This window comes from Delphinapterus leucas, chromosome 11 (assembly GCF_059928025.1).
Source record: "Delphinapterus leucas isolate spDelLeu-1000000601 "Yukka" chromosome 11, BTC_Dleu_Yukka2, whole genome shotgun sequence".
NCBI classification, from domain to species: domain Eukaryota; kingdom Metazoa; phylum Chordata; class Mammalia; order Artiodactyla; family Monodontidae; genus Delphinapterus; species Delphinapterus leucas.
Window position 1 is genome coordinate 90,763,381 of NC_143139.1, and position 17,583 is coordinate 90,780,963.

Sequence of the window (17,583 nt, forward strand, 5' to 3'; positions counted from 1 at the left end):
AAGCAGTAAAAATGGGGAAAAGGCTGATATCCTACAGAAAGAGCTCAAGATTCAAATGATTAAGGCTTCCGGCTTATCAAACTAGCCTAATCAGAGCTGTTCTCATTCAAGGGAGAGAGGACAGGCCAAATCTCACTTTTCCTAGTCACATGAGAAGGAATACCATCAAACTCAAAGCAAGAATCAGGATCCAATAAGTTTAAAAAGGCACTGGTTAGGGGAGTCCTTTGTACACTGAACTGGGGTTCAGTGTTGGGCTCAGGCCCCAAGAAAAATTAGAGCATCACCACGTACCAGAACAAAAAGACCAGGCAAGGAGACGAGCCAATCTGATAAGGGTCATGTTTAACCCCTGGCACATGGGTAATGAGGCATCAGATTATTTAAAGCCTGTGGCTGAGTAGTGGGAAAGTAGCTCTTTAATATAAGGTCAGACTAAACTCTCTAACTTAGAGATCTGAACTTGCAAGCTTTCTGTGGCCATGGCTGGGCAGGGTAAGGGCAGGCAAAGACCGACAATTCTAAGCAAGATGGTATGCCAGAGTCCAAGTCAGTTCAACATCTACCACCGCGTATCTGATATACATTCAGCCCTGAGCTGAGCTAAGTGCTGGGGACACAGAGAATTCACCTCCAACTTTAAAGAGTTCACAGGAAAAACCAGAGTGGCCCGTCTGTGACCACTTAACACAGGGTTGCTGTTAGAATTCAATGTGTTAATGACTGTAAAATGTTTAGTAGAAAGCCTGGCAAGTAGGAGGGAGGCACTCAAAAACCAGTAGCTGCTGATCTGTATCCTTATAATTATGATCACCATTATTATCACAATACCTACTACCGTGCTGTAGTGAACAGATCTTTTTAATTCTAGAAGAAACAGCTTTAAAATGTGCAGAATTTGTTTCGGAATGATTTGTTTCTTCAGACTGCCCATCAGACTAAGGATTTATATTACAACTAGGGTAAGACCTCTGTCCACTCATGATCTAGTTCTTATAATAGTCCAGGTGACAATGTTTCTGGCAAACTTTCTCCATCAGTCATGGGAATGTCAGCAGCAATGCAGTCTTGCACCCATGTTACCCACAATTTTTAAATCCTGTGAAGCTGACTTCATAGTTTGTTGCTAATACTCACAAAAGGAGAAAAGCCATTGAGACTGTAGAACAACTACTTCCTTTTGTCACAGATCAAAAGGGAGAGATTGGAAGGGATAGCACAGGTCTTTCCTTCCCTCAAGAGTGAAAAGTCCATCACTGTCATCAGGGTCAATTCGTACTAACTGATCCCCCACAATGAAGGAGATGCTTTACTAAAAGCATACATGAAAAACAATATCCCTAGCCTCCCTCGGGCTAAATTTTAAGAAAAATGATGTGAGGAAACACATATAGGAAAACCACCCAAATATGTTCTGAAGTGACTAAAAAGCAACTTAATTTAGAGTCAATCTAGTTGAGAGGTTTGCAATACGTTTAACAGAAAGAAATATGACATTCCATCTACTTGCTAAATCCTTAAAGAGTTACTAAATATAGTAAACTTGTAAGTTCTTAGAAAATATGTCCAATTCAGGGAAGGGGAGGATGGAGACAGAGGGTAGAACGTGAGCATAAAAAATACAAAGAAACAAAAGGAGAGAAAAAGAGTAAAAACAGAGAGGAAACCTGACACAAAATCCTAAGTGTACCAGGGAAAGAGGAAAATAAGAGGAAAATGAAAATGGAACTAGTATCCGTGGAGTAAGAATGAATCATGGCCACTGACAGGTTCAACACCTTTGTTTTACTGATAAACTGCGGCCTAGTGAGGCTGAGTCACTGCTTTGAGTTTACAAAGCTGGAGAGGGCCAGGACTAGAAAGGTGGTTAGTGCACAGTAAATACTCAGATTTGGGATGAATTAAAAAGACAAGTGTTATGGTCTTCATGTTTGTGGGTCCCTCCCCTGCAAAATTCACGTGGTGAAGTCCTAGCCCAGAGTGTGGCTGTGTTAGAAGACAGGACCTCGAGGTCCCCAATCTGATAAGAGTAGTGTCCTTATAAGAAGAGCCAGCAGGGCTTCCCTGGTGGCGCAGTGGTTCAGAGTCCGCCTGCCGATGCAGGGGACATGGGTTCGTGCCCCAGTCCGGGAAGATCCCACATGGTGCGGAGAGGCTGGGTCCATGAACCATGGCCGATGAGCCTGCGCGTCCGGAGCCTGTGCTCCGCAACGGGAGAGGCCACAACAGTGAGAGGCCCGCGAACCACAAAAGAAAAAGAAGAGCTAGCAGAGAGCCGGCTGACACTCGCATCCACTTTCCTGCTCTTGCTCGCCCCAACGCATGCATGACAAGGAGGTCAAGTGTGCACACGGGGAGATGGCAGCAGCCTACAAGCCAAGAGAAGAGGCCTCAGAAGGAAACCTACCTTGCAGGCACCTTGATCTGGGACTTCCCAGGCCTCCAGAACTGTGAAGAAATTTCTATTGTTTAAGCCACCGGTCTGTGGAAATTTGTTACAGCCGCCCTAGCGAACTAAGACCACAAGCACTGAAGTCCTTTGGCAAGGTATTCAAAAGGAAAGTTTAACTTTAATTTATTAAACCTAAAATATACACACATCTTACCCCCTTTTCTTTTTCTTTTTTTCTGTTAAAGAATGAGAATGGGGCCACTGGCTAGCTTTAGTTTAAGCAAAAATCCAGGTAACACTCTGAAAGGCACACTACAAGATATCTACACATAGTAGAAACTCAATAAACTTTCAGCCAAATAATGAGCGGTCAGAACTTGATTCTGTGCTTACGAAAGTAACATATCCCTCACCTATTCCCCAAACTACGCACCACCAACTGCAAATAACAAATGCTCAAAGTATGTGTGTCTGTTTTGCAGCCAACACCATAAAGAGGCAGACCGCCTTTTTAAGAATCTGGCCAAGCCCCAAACACCCCTTTTCAACTTGCCTACTCTCCTAGCCCCTTCTTACCCTGGGAGTTTATGCCTTGACATTTAAAATTTTACGTTTTATTGACAAAACAAAATAGAATTTTTCATTATCAAATTTTAAGAAGTCTGCCTAATATATTTTGTCTGGTGAAATAGCAAAAATAAAAGTAAAAGGATTTATTGCCCAACTTGGACATAAATCTTTAAAATTTAATTAATTAAATTATTTAAATTAGTTTACTTCTTGGTGAAAAGAGGTAAATCTTAAGGGTTCAAAGGAAAATAAAAGTTACTGAAAAAATGCAAATTACCAAAATATAAAAGTAGAAATCTAGCAGTTTTCATTATGCCTTATAGTACTTTCCCAAAACAGCTGCTGCCAATTAGCATGGATGAATGAATGGGCTAAATATATAAAGGACAAAAGAATAAGAAGAACCTAGAGTTTATAGATACAGAGTGGGGACACTTTTAATAAGCATTTCAATTGTCTTAAATTTGTTGATGAAATGTGCCCAGAAAAAGATTATACCAAGAAAAGGCAGCAAAAAGAATACTGTTCTCCTTGTAACATAAATTAGGTAATACCACAGCATATCTTACAAATAAAAGCCCCTTAGAGTCTCAAAATAAAACCTCTTTAAATGGATGCCTAAATGGGTCCATCTTGTCTGCTCTGAAAAGAATATTACAGCCAATATACAATCTGTCTAAAATTTACAAAATGGGTCATATTCTAAAAATTCATTTTTATTTCAGAGTTGTTTGGAATTGATCACATTTCCCCATTAAAAGAAATACACACAGACACACACACGTACATATTTATAAATGCTGACTGGGTTTCCACACCTGACCACAAAAGCCCAGGAATGTAATCAGGGAGTTGGGGTGTGGGGGGGAGACAACATAGGAGTCCGCGGAACCAGTAATGGACCTGAACTACCATACATCTGAAATAAAAATAAACAGAGGACAAGATAGTTAAAATAGCAGCAAATAACAAATAATGCCAATGTAATTGAATAAGAAATGATGTGTTTTTTTCCAACTCATCTTGAACATTGGTTAGAAGTAGAAGACAAATTCAATCCGCTAAGAAAGTGGAGACGTCTGTGGAGACATCGAGGAAGGAGCAGGAGTACTTTCAAGCATTTTAGTGACTGGTGCAATTTTTTTTTGGGGGGGGGTGCGACTTTAAAAAATACAAATTTCATTTCCACATCTACAACATTTCCATTTTCCCTGATACAAATGTAATTCTAGTCAATCAATCATAAGGAAGGTAATTTGTTTATTTTGTAAATGGGATAAAAAGATGGAGACAAGGAAAAGGAAACATAGCAAGATTTAGAACGGAATCGTTAAGTGCTTAATAAATACTTGCTGAAAGGAGAGGAGGGAGAAATCTAAAAAGACTGCTGACAGTGGAAATAACTAAAGTTTAAATAGTAAAAGAGAAAGACGGAGGTAAAAAGGAGAAAGAAGGACCAGACATGCCTGTACTATTTTTAAAGGAGGAAGAAAATAGGTAGTAATCAGAGAGTTCTCAGTACTGCCACTCGGGAGGGTCACTGACTCAGAACAGCTGGGATGGGTCTAGCCAGGAAACAATCATGATAACTAACATAAATTGAACATTTATTATGTACCAAGGACTGTTCTGAGAGCTTTTACAGGCTCAAAGCAACCTTCTGAGATAGCTACTATTTTTGTTGTTGTTGTTCTAATTTTATAGATGAGAAAGCACATTAATATGCCCAATGTCATTAAGACAGAATGCCAGAGAGCCAGGTTTGAAACCTCGTCAATTTGGTTCCAAAGCCTGCATCATGAAGCACTACTGCCTCTACAGTAAAACCATCACACACACAGGGACAGGTGGTCCTAGTAAAGGAGAGAAAATGACGATGACAAATACAAAGAAGAGTTCTGTATTGTAAGTTCCTATAGTTACTAAGTATTCCCGTTAATGAAAAAGTAACCAGTAGAAAACCTCTGGAATTCAGCACCCATTTGACAAATATTTATTGAGCATCATTCACTGTTCTAGACACTAGGGATACAGCAATAAACAAACCAGACAAAAATCTCTACAGGTGAGGAAAGTAGTAAAAAAGATATTTTTACAGTATACTAGAAGATGGTAAGGGCTATGGAGAACTTAAAATGACTAAAAAAAGAGCTAAATGAAAAGGTAACATTTCAGCAGAAATGTGAAGGAGCTGAAGCAGTACACATGAGGGTATCTGGAGAAGGGCATGACAAGCAGAGGAAACAAGTACTGCAAAGTGCTACGGCAAGAAGGCGGCCAGTGTGGCTGGAGAAGACTGAGGACGAACAGGAGGATACAGAAGTCAAAGAGGTACCCAGAAGCCAGCTCAACCAGAGGCTTGTAGGGACTCTGGCTTTTCCTCCGAGTGAAACACATGGGTGGATTTTTGAGCATGATCAGATTTATATTTTTACAGGTCTAAGTCAGATGCTGTGTTCAGAATAAATTATTTGGAGTCAATGGTGGAAGCAGGGAGACCAGGTAGGAGACTATTGCAATAATACAGGTGAGAAAGGATGGGGTACTGAGCGAGGAGAGCAGTAGCAGAGCTAGTAAAAAGGGATTGGATTTAGGTGATTTTTGAAAGGCAGAGCCTAAAGGATTTGTTGATTAATAACACTGCCGTGAGGGAGAAAGAAGAGTCCAGGGTGACTCCAAGTTTTTTTCTGGCCCAAGCAACAGAAAGGTGTCATCTGAGAAGGGGAAAACTGTAGGTATTCCCACAGGCTTGAGACTGGAAGAAGGCAAGTGGAGACCAGTTGGACAAGTTAAGTTTGAGGTAACTATTAGGTATGGAAATGTCAAGTAGACAATTGGATGTAAACTTCCTGGGAGGGATCTGGCCTGTAGGTATACATTTCAGAATCATCAGCATACAGACAGTATTTAACCCCCCGGTATACCATCGGAGTCCACTGGGCCCAACTTTTCTTTGTTGAACAGTTCTATATTTAAGGATTTATATTTTATGACTTATTCTTTCTCAGAGGTATTTCCCATCCTTGCCCCCCCACCAAAACCCAAAGAAAATGTTACTTTAAAAATAAAAACAGGGCTTCCCTGGTGGCGCAGTGGTTGAGAGTACGCCTGCTGATGCAAGGGACGTGGGTTCGTGCCCCAGTCCGGGAAGATCCCACATGCCGTGGAGTGGCTGGGCCCGTGAGCCATGGCCGCTGAGCCTGCGTGTCCGGAGCCTGTGCTCCTCAACAGGAGAGGCCACAACAGTGAGAGGCCCGCGTACCGCAAAAAACACACAAAAAACAAAAAACCCAAACACATTCTATCTTGCAATTAACATATGGGTTCCCTGAACGCTTTTGTAAATCTAAGGTGCATTATGAGATTTTAGGGATCTTATTTTCCCTATATCTTGAAACATTCTGATTTTTCAATTAGCTTTACTCATTAATTATTCCCAACCATGTTTTAAAAAATGACCAAAGTAATTAAATGACAGACCAATGGCATACTCACTTAGAAGAATGATACAATAGTGAAATAAATCACCACTAACACATCATCCTTCAGTTTTCTTACTGCATTGTGCAAAGTATTGTATCATCTTTCAAGAAGGCTTTAAAGAAGGTTAGAGATGCTGTTTTTTTTACCGTTTGTTCAGTTTTCATTGAATACAGTTTTTCACTTCTCACCCAAAATGACAAAGAAAAACTAACAGAGGAAAATGTTTCACAATTATTAGATGAATCCGAAGATGAATGCAAACACGGATAGCAGCACTCTAAACTCTAATGATGATGGTGAAGTCTGATATATAGAAGTGAAATCTTGAGACTACGACTCTTTAGATGATTACATTCTAATCTAGGATATAAGCTTGACCACACTCAAGAATCAGTAAGTAAACAATATATTTCTAATAACAAAAAGGAACTATGGTAGTCTCATCCAGTTCAACAGAAAGAATGTCCTCATGCAGTATTTTGCAATGAGAACTAGGATCATCCTGTTTCACTAAAAGGACATGTAACAGTATTCTTTCTTTTCTTAGAACATGACACAATTTACTTGATACAGTTCATACATGGCCAAGTGCTGAAGGTAGATACATATATAAAGGTAACTGGAAGGAAACAGATGGACAGAAATGAAAAGATCATCTTTTGAACATAATTATGTACTGTCAAAGGATTTCTAAAAAAAAACTTTAAATATTGTGTTTAGACTATGTAAGTGAAGGAAGAAGAACCTGAAGCAATAATTAGCTAGACCCTATTAGAGACATATTTGGAATCTGAAATCAGAATTTACAAGACGGGTGTGTTCCAGGTTAATGAATGACATAAGCAATTAAATTACATTCAAAGGAGGCTGCTTTTTGAGGTATACGCTTCCCAAACTAGAAATATAGGGAATAAAAATTGGGACAGTACGTGTCAGTGAGACATCATATATTTGGAAGATTCACATCTACACAGGTAGAGATCTACAAAAGGAGCAGGAGCAGAACAAAAGGTCAAAAACAGTACAAATACTGACACAGAACCTAAAACTCACAGCATAAATATAACTTGTGACAATCTTAGAACAAGTTTGGGATTGGCTTGAGTACTACTCAGCAAAAAACTTGCTTTAGTTGCGCTATTAGGACGAACAGGGTTGAATTTGAATGTATTTTCACAGATGGAAAAGGAAGAGAAATCAAGAGCACATTATTTAGATTTCAAAAAGAGTAAATGATTCTTTCTGTCCTTAGAAAAACTGTTAATGTTCTTCTCAGCTCAATGCAGTCTCAACTATTAATAGATTCAAAGACCCCTCTTAAAAAAATACCCCAAAAGATCTTGTACTATTAACAAGGCTAAAGAAGGTTTAGACACAATGATAAGAAAGTTAAAATCTGTACTTGCAAAAGAATGGCTGGAAGATAGCCTATGTCTGTTTTCTTCAATATGATTGATATTAGTACAACAAATGCTTTCATTTTACAGGAAGAGGTTCAATTACAAGATCGCAAATTAATAAGACAATTCCTCATATGGCCAGGAAATGAACTTGCAAGAATAAATACAGAACTAGGAAGAGAACGTTTACCCTCTCAACCACAAGCGTGAGTCTCGGAGAATAGGAAGAAAGAAAGAGGATACAAAAAGGATAGGAAAACATGAAGTACTGCAAAAAAGATTTTTAAAAAAACCATGAATAGTATTCAAATGTGACTTGTAGTCACTATAGGAGAGATATGTAGTTAGTTGCGTGAATACATTTTTTCTTACTTCTAATAAAGTTGTTTTTCACTATAATTTTTCTTCTTTTTTTTTTTTACAGATTTGGTGCAGACTTTTAAAATTATTTATTTAAAAATTTTATTTATTTTTTGGCTGCGTTGGGCCTTCGTTGCTGTGCGAGGGCTTTTTCTAGTTGCGGCGAGTGGGGGCTACTCTTCGTTGTGGTGCATGGGCTTCTCACTGCGGTGGCTTCTCTTGTTGCAGCACGTCTGCCCTAGAGCATGCGAGCTTCAGTAGTTATGGCATGTAGGCTCAGTCGTTGTGGTGCACGGGCTCTAGGGTGCACAGGCTTCAGTAGTTGTGGCGCACGGACTCAGTACTTCTGGCTCGTGGGCCCTAGAGCGCAGGCTCAGTAGTTGTGGCACACAGGCTTAGTTGCTCCACGCCATGTGGGCTCTTCCCGGACCAGGGATCGAACCCACGTCCCCTGCATTGGCAGGCGGATTCTTAACCACTGCGTCACCAGGGAAGTCCTTCACTACCATTTCTTATTTCTTAAATTAGTCATAAGAGTTAAACAATCCTCCACTGAACGATACAGACTGAAATCATATCAGGTCCAGAAACTGATGCCCAATTACATTTCACTGGTATCAGAAAATATTCCGACTCTTAACACTTTCACAGGGAGAATAAATTGTGTACTGGCCACGTACGGAGGTATTGCTTTGATAGTCTTATATTTCAAGTTAAGGTCTAAAAAAACTCCAGCTGTGAAAGCAACATAAACGGATTCTAAACTGTAACTCATCTATTAAGTTCCCAGGCCTGAAGAAGCTAACGTCAACTCATCACGTGATACTCGATTTGTACAATCAATTATTGTACAAATAATTTAAAAAAAAAGAGTTAACCAAGATAAAAAGATCAGAGAGCCCACTGGGCCCACCTGACAAATAGTTTTGGCTATTTGTCCTGGTTAACTGAGAATTAAATCCACGAGACTAGATGAAATCACTAAGTAAAAGAATCAAGAGAAGAGATCCAAAGACTTGACCCAGAGTATGACAACTTTAAAACTGAGAAGAAATCACCAATAAGATAAGAAGAAAACCAGGAGAGTGTGATGTCCTGGAAGTCAAGTACCCAAGAAAGTGCATCACAGAGGAAGGAATGATCAGCCACATTATGTTCCACAGGCAGGTCAGGTAACATGAGGACTGAGGCCCAACCACTAGACTTAGCAGCATGGAGGCTACTGGTAATATTGACAAGAGCCATTTCAGTGGCAATAAAAACCTAACTGAGCGAGTTTAAGAGGGAATGAGAGGAGAAGAACTGGTATGAGCAAACAGAGACAACTCTACTGAGTTTTACCCTAAGAGAAAAGAAAAGTAGCTGACAGAAAAGTGAGGTTAAGAGTATTATTTTCAAGTGGATGAAAGAACAGCTTAATGGCATGTTAGCAGTACTAATCTAGTAAACACAGAAAACCTGATGATCCCAGCGAGAGGCAAGAGAATTGCTGGGTCCAGGTCCTAAACAGGCTAGCAGAGATGGGGCCTAGTACACAACTGAGGGGCTGGCGTTAGAGGGCAGGCAACTGCTTAGTGTACAGTAGTGGGAGAGAGGGAAAGCTCACTGACACTGACGGTACAAGGTGGGTAAAGTGTGGTGGTGGGAAATTTCCTCCTGATTGCTTCAGCTTTCTCACAAATACTCTAGTAACTAGAAGATTTGCAGACAAAAGCCAAAGAAGGGATGATTTAGCAATGGATATGCATTCTGCAGAGACTGGCCTAAAATGGCATAGTATCAGGGCACCCTTCTCACCTGCCCTCTTTTGGTTTCTGTTACTCTGAAATCTCTTGTAATCTCCAAATGGTGTAGCTTCTCCAAAGGGGGGTTGGGAGGACAGGGGACACACAAAGGAGTCCCTGGTCCACAGTGATTCTGAAATCTCACTGGGCAAATAAATGTTGGGAGTTCCTTGATTAGGTCTCAAGGCTGTGGTAGGAATTCTCTGGGGCTCTTGCCTTTGAATCATCCTTCTTTTTTCAGGAAAAGTAGCACGTGTCAGCAGCTGAGTAATTTTCTCAGCTTGCTTCCTGCCAGAACAATTTTGGGGGTTCAACAGCTTCTTTTCAGTTTGAACTGTCTCTTCTCCTTTTCAGCTGTAGCTGCAGTGGGCCTCCTGTGAATCTCACTGAGATTCACTGCATTAGACAAAAGCTATACCCACAAATATCTTCAAGATAAACCCTTCTCTACCTTCTCTCATGCTAAAACAGTTGTAAGCCCTATTCCTTGATTGAAAGGTCTTCTGTGTGACTCTTAAGGTTTTTCTTAGGTCTTAACAAAAGGTTTTAAGCCACACCCTCAGCTTCATCTTTAGACCACGATTCTCCAGGCAGTGCCCTTGAACTGACTTTTTTTGTTTAACAGTCCTTCCCTCAATTTATTTCTCTCTTCTCATACTTTACTTCAAGCAGTAAGAAGAATGCAGGGGGCACCGTCAATGTTTTGCTTGGAAATTTACTTAGGGACATCTGCCAGTTCATTAGGCACCTTTTCTGCTTTTCACGCAACTACAATCAATAGTGATGCTAAAATTTCTGCCACTATATAACAAGGATCCCCCTTTCCTCCAGTTTCCTTTCCTCTGAGCCTTCATGGAGATCTCCTCAAAGTCCCAAATTTTAGAAACAACATGTCCAAGGTACTCTGATTTTTCACTAACACTCTCCTCAGAGGCCACTACCCAGTTCCAAAGTCACTCCTGCATTTTAGATTTCTGTTGTAGAACCACCCCACTTTGGGTACCAAAATCTATAGTTGTCTATTTCTATATAACAAATCATCCTCAGGGGACTTCCCTGGTGGCGCAGTGGTTAAGAATCCGCCTGCCAACGCAGGGGACGTGGGTTCGATGCCTGGTCCGGGAAGATCCCACATGCCATGGAGCAACTAGTCGGTGCACCACAACTACTGAGCCTGCGCTTTAGAGCCCACAAGCCACAACTACTGAGCCCGCGTGCCACAACTACTGAAGCCTGAGCACCTAAAGCCTGTGCTCCACAGCAAGAGAAGACACCACAATGAGAAGCCCGCGCACCGCAATGAAGAGTAGCCCCCGCTCGCCGCAACTAGAGAAAGACTGCACGCAGCAATGAAGACCCAACGCAGCCAAAAATAAAAATAAATAAATAAATTTATAAATAAATTTATTTTAAAAAGTCATCCTCAAACAACAGCTTAAAACATCACTTATTATCTCACAGTTTATGTGGATCAGGAAGCCAGGCAAGGCTGAGCTGGATGCCTATGGTTCAGGGTCTCTCACAAGGCTGCCATCAAGGTGTTGGCTAGGGCTGTAGTAATTTCAAGGCTGGACTGGCAAGGATCCACTGCCAAGCTCACTCACCTTGCTGTGGGCCCTAAACATCATCTCTCTGTCATGTGGGACTCGCCACAGCGCTACTCACAACATGGCAGTTTGCTTCTCACCATGCAAGCACTTGGGAGAGAGCTGGAGAGGGCAAGCACCCAGGATGACAGCCACAGTCTCCTTATCACCAAATCTTGGCAGTGACATCCCATCACATTTGCCACATTCTATTAGTTCAAAGTAAGTCACTAGGTCCAGCCTATACTCAAAGGCAAGAGACTGCCCAAGAGCATGAATACCAAGAGGTAGGAATCACTGGAGACCACCTTAGAGGCTGCCTATCACAGACTAGATGGAAAGCATTACAGCAGGCCAGTTAAGAGCACTGACTCTCGGGCTTCCCTGGTGGCGCAGTGGTTAAGAATACGCCTGCCAATGCAGGGGACACGGGTTCAAGCCCTGGTCCGGGAAGATCCCACATGTCGCGGAGCAACTAAGCCCGGGTGCCACAACTACTGAGCCTGCGCTCTAGAGCCCATGAGCCGCAACTGCTGAGCCCGCATGCCACAACTCCTGAAGCTCGCGCGCCTAGAACCTGTGCTCCGCAACAAGAGAAGACACCATAATGAGAAGCCTGCGCACCTCAACGAAGAGTAGCCCCCGCTCGCTACAACTAGAGAAAGCCCGCGTGCAGCAATGAAGACCCAATGCAGCCAAAAACAAATAAATAAATAAATAAAATTTTTTTTTTTTAAAAAGAGTACTGACTCTAAAGCAAAACTACTGGGTTTGACTCTTGCTTCTGTATCACAATATGAAAAACGAATCATAAAATAAGACAATAGTTGTGAAAGGACCTGACCTCATACACAGGAAGCACTTGGGAATTCCTGTCCCCTTTTCTCTTCCAATCCTAATTGTCTTTAACCATCTTGAGAATTTCCCTGGCATTAGATGTAATCTGTAAGCACCCACTACCAGAGCAGCATGGTATTGAACAACATGAAAAAATATTATTTTGACTTTCAATGAGTCCAAGAAACATATCTTTAATAAACTTAATAAAATCAAACAAAAGGATAAAAAGAAAGATCCGGAATCAATGAAACAGAGCAGACGGGAATATACACACAACAGCAACTGTCTCCCCCACCCCACCCCAATCCTGGCATCTGCTTTTAAATTGTAATGCCAATCTTGGCAAAAAAATACCGTAACACTTTTTATCTAATTAGCAACTAAAAGTACAATAAAGAGAATAAATAAATCATTAAGAATGATTTAGATGCTTTTATTTAGATGTCAGTTTATCTGAGGAATACGGCATTCAACAATAACACTGGGAAGTAATATCATCCCCATTTTACAGATGAGACACAAGAGCATAAAGATGATGGGACTTGTTTTAATAACACAGCAGGTTAACAACTGACCAAGAATAGAACTGCAACCAGCATATGATGTCATACACGATGAAACTATAATCAGTTCTTTCTGATGTTCATGGATATGGCGATCTGGCTAAAACGGCCAGTGATTAAGCATTCATCTCACACTCAGGAAAAATAACTGACAGTTATTTTAAAGAATGAAAGGCAGGCTTTCATTAGTTAACCTCTAAATTAATGGTCTAAATTCAAATAAGCAAATAAAACACCATGTGAGTTAATATACAAATAAGGTAGCACAGAACCTACAGATACGAATTAAGTGGAATCAAAACCCAATATTTTAGGCTACACAGATAGTTCACTATACTAAGAATATCTAATTAACCTTTTAACTAATATTTGTGGAGTGTGTTCTATGCTGGCCTTATGTGACAGGTACTACATGTTACCTCATTTAATAATAGCGAAGGATGCTGAAAAAGCGCCTGTGAAGAGGAGCAGCAAGCTCACCTTCAGAGGAGGAACAAGAACGCTGCGCTGGAACCTGCTCACGAGTTTTTAAAGCATATTTAAACATACTTCCAGAACCAAGATGGGGAAAAGGGAGCTAGCGAAGGAAGACTACAATTCCTAAAGTGTACTTTATTCACTGCAAAAAGAAATGAAAGAAAATGTGTTTTGGGAGTTATAGGCTTCACTTCCCTATCCCCCCCATCCCCAAGCCAGTATGTGTGCTTTACCACATTGATTTTCTACCCCTTCAAGTATACAATTAAAATCTTAAAGAACGAATGTTTGCTTAAATGGTTCCAACTTTATTCCCTAATTTATAAATTTTACAACAACAAAATTCCATATTCTGGTTTGAAAAATGACAAAAGATACTTGTTTAAGAGTAAATGCCACATTAAAACGAACAATATTAAAACATACATATTAAGACAGGCAACTTTCTTATACAACTGGAAGAGCTTACCTCTCAGCATTCATGTATCCGGCCGTCATCTCTACCTAAAAATGTTATTCTCACTTCCAAACCCTGATCCCAAGGCCTTCTGCCTCATACCTGTGCAACCCTATAGTTGTTACCCAACAACTACCCACTAGCAATCGATCTCCCTGCTTCTAGTCCCTCCCCAAACTATTCTATCCACAGAACCTAAAACCAAAGCACTATTTTGAGAAGGGTAAATATTGCTGTACTGAAAAATTTAAGAATTTCTTATTTTCTGTAGAATAGTGATCCAGTATTCAAGATCCTCCAGGTTATCCATCAAACCATTTCTTTCTGCCATTCCTGTCTCTTCCAGTAATACTGGTCCCTTCACTATCCTCCAAACTTTCTTTCCTCCCTTCTTTTCGCTACACAAATGTCCAATCAGTGCCTGCTCTATGCCAGGCACCTTTCTAGGCGCACAGAATACGCCAGTGCCTTCATGGAGTTTACATTCTGGTTGAAGGAGAAAGGCAATAAGTAAACATACACAGCAAGTCAGATGGTGGTAGGTGCTAAGGAGAAAAATAAAGATGGGAAATGTTGAATAAAGGGGTATGGAATTACTGTTTATACAGGGTGCTCCTGATAATGTGACAACTGAGTAGAGATTTCACATAAACAAGGAAGTCAAGCAGATATCTGCAGAAAGACCAAGGAGGTGGGCAAAAGCTAAGGCCCTGAGGCAAGGGTGTGTTTGAAATGTTCAAAGAATGGGCAGGAGGACAGAAGAACAGGAGGTCAAAGACAGCCAGGGGAGCAAGTCATTTAGGGCCTTACAGGCCAGTGCAGGGCATTTGACTTTTATGCTGAGTGAGATATGAGGCCACTGGAGAGTTTTGGCCAGAGGAGCAATGTAATGTGACATTTGAAAGGATCACTCTGGCTGCTGTGTTGAGAAAAGACTTCAAAGAAGGGGTTGGAGAAGAAGAGAAGCAGGGAGGCTAGTTAGAAAATTATTATAGTAATACAGGCAAGAGATAGCGGGTGGTGTGGCCAGGATGAAAGCAATGGGGCTCAGGAGTAGTTGTTAAGGTTTCGTGATCATTCTTGACACTGTATCTCTGCTTCTGCCAGTTCTCCATCTGACTTGTATCTATTTAGTTCTCCCAGAATCTAGCTTAAATTACATCTCCTTCAAGAAACCTTTCCCAACCAATCTCATCCTCAGTGATTACCCACTTTTCCCAGCTCCTGTCGACAACTGCCCACACCACCTACCAGCTGGCATGTCGTCTTTGCTACAAGGTACAGTTATTTATCTATTTAACTTCTATGTCCCTATTTTGCCCCATTATCCTTGAGAAAGAAAATACTTTATAACTCTTGGTATCCTCATTTTGCTGCATAAAACAGATTCAATAAGTGTTCACTAATAATCAAATGGCATCACCTAGAAATTACTATCCCTCAAAAGAAATGATCACGTAACTGCCAAAATCAAAGAGAGGCCTGCTATCACCCAGGCCACATATCATCCGGGGCTACAGTCTGCAAGAGCTGCTTACTTAGCACAACTAGTTTCTCTGGACCAATGGTTTTCAAAGGGTAGTCTCTGGCCCAGTAGCATCAGCATCCCCTGGGAATGTATTAGAAATGTAAACTCCCAGGTACGCTCAGATCTAAGGAATCTAAAACTCTGGAGGTGGGCCCCGGCAGTCTGTGCATTCTGAGGCACCATAAAGTTTGAGAATTATTGCTCTGGCTTACAGGTTTAAGTAATTACCCTGCTTTTACAAGAGATTTCTGGAACGATTCCATCCTGGCTTACATCCTCATTCACCTCAACCATCGTCAGAAGTCCAAGGCTTCTGGATGGCTCGCCCTGTACAGCTCTGCACGGCCACTCTTCCGGTCCCGCCTCTGGCTCTCCCTCGCCCTCCTACGCCCTCGCGGTCATGAGTTACCCTCAGTAACCTCTTCTGTATGCTCACTCTCCTCTGCGATGTTCCCTTCACCTTTTTTGCTCTAAAGGAAACCTGGCCGCTGCTGAGAGCACTGCTGCTGCTTCAGTAGGCGCTTTCCTCCTTCCATCGCACACCTCAGGCAGTGGCAAGCATCCTCCCTACTCCGCACCACCATCTCGTGTTGAACCTCACAGGTGTCCTCCTTGCTTTCCAAGACTACTTCTACCCTCCGTCCCAACTGCAGATCCTTTGAAACAGGTGTCGTCTGCCTGCCTCCTCAAGTCTTAGCGCAGGGCTCCCTGTCTTCATCTCCTTTATTCGTTTTGTCGTTTTTGATGATCTCAACATCCACGCAGACGATTCATTAACTACTCTGGCCTCCTAGCTGCTGGTGCTGTTCTAATGTGTTTAAGTGCCAACTATATTTTTTCACAACTTCACTGAAGCCACTGACCTAGAACTGTATCCCTGCACCGTCATCACCAACAACCACACCTTCTCCAAAATCTCAAGCTTCTCAAGCATTCTCCCCTCACACCATCAGGGTTGCCTGCTCTAGGAGTTTTCCCACGCTAGCATTTCTCCAGCCTCCTTCAGATCTCTAATCTACAGGTCGATCCTACTGCTTTTCGACCATCCTACTCCTCTCCTCCTCCTGTTCTTAATTCCCTCCTAAGCCAGTCCAACACTATACGTAATCCTTTTCAAAAAGTCTTAGTTCCTTTGCCCCCTTTTCCCTTAGTCTAACTTACCTAGTAAAATCTCAATTCCTGGTTAAATCCAACTCTTGCACCTAAACAACAGAAGATTGCTGGATAAAAATCACACAACTGACTTACCACCACTCACTCAAGTTTATGGCCACAGATTTTAAGCATCCTACACCTCTCCAGTAAGTTCACTTCCCATTTTTTTGAGATGACTACTATTTCACCCCTTGTCCTCTCTCCTCAAATCTGCGGCACTTCTTCTCCACTCCCTGCACTAACGCTTTCAGCTGCGTTCATCTTACATGTTATAAAGAAAGCAGACACGCGCAGAGAACTCCCTCTTCTGCCTGAAACCAACGCCACCAGCCTATCTGGCTCTAAACCCACACACTCCGCCCTCCTTCCTATTAAAAAGAAAAAAAACTGCTTCTGGCCAATCCCTCTCTGTACGCTGGATATAGCAGACTTTTCTCCTGCAATTAGCCTCTTTCTTTTCAGCACCCTCAATTCTTCCCCTACTGGATCTTTCCTAGTGACAAAAGACATGTCTTGATATCACCTATCTTTTAAAAATTGTCTCTTGAATACACATGCCCATCTAGTAACTGCCCCAATTCTTTGCTCCACCCCACAACTACACAATATTTCACTGTCTCAACATCTTCACCTACCAATTAACAACTCAACCCATTCCAGTTGGCTTTTTTATCCCCATCATTCCAACTCAAACAGCTCTTACTGAGTTCACCAATGACTAACATCCTACCAAGGCCAATGACCAATTATTTGGTCTTAAGTAATCCAAACCCAACAACTTCTTCCCCAGAGTCTGTGATATCACATACTTGCCTTGTTTCCCTCCCACCTTACCCAATTCCAGTATCCTTTAGACCTCCAGTGAGAAGCCTCAGGGGCTTCCACCTCAGCCTTATTCTCCAGTTACATTTTTTTCCCCAAGGCTTTAAATATGCACTGATGAATCTCGACCTTATACCTTCAACTCACATCTCTCTTCTGTGCTCCA

The 17,583-nt window shown here is 41.5% G+C and overlaps 1 protein-coding gene and 1 pseudogene across 15 annotated transcripts in view; one reads left to right on the top strand and one right to left on the bottom strand.

The window, feature by feature from the left end:
• RBFOX2 (RNA binding fox-1 homolog 2) overlaps positions 1-17,583 on the bottom strand; it is a 256,259-nt gene that overhangs the window by 116,229 nt on the left and 122,447 nt on the right. The gene's annotated exons all lie outside the window — the stretch shown is intronic.
• On the top strand, positions 5,168-9,285 carry LOC111187856 (ATP synthase F(0) complex subunit k, mitochondrial pseudogene; annotated as a pseudogene).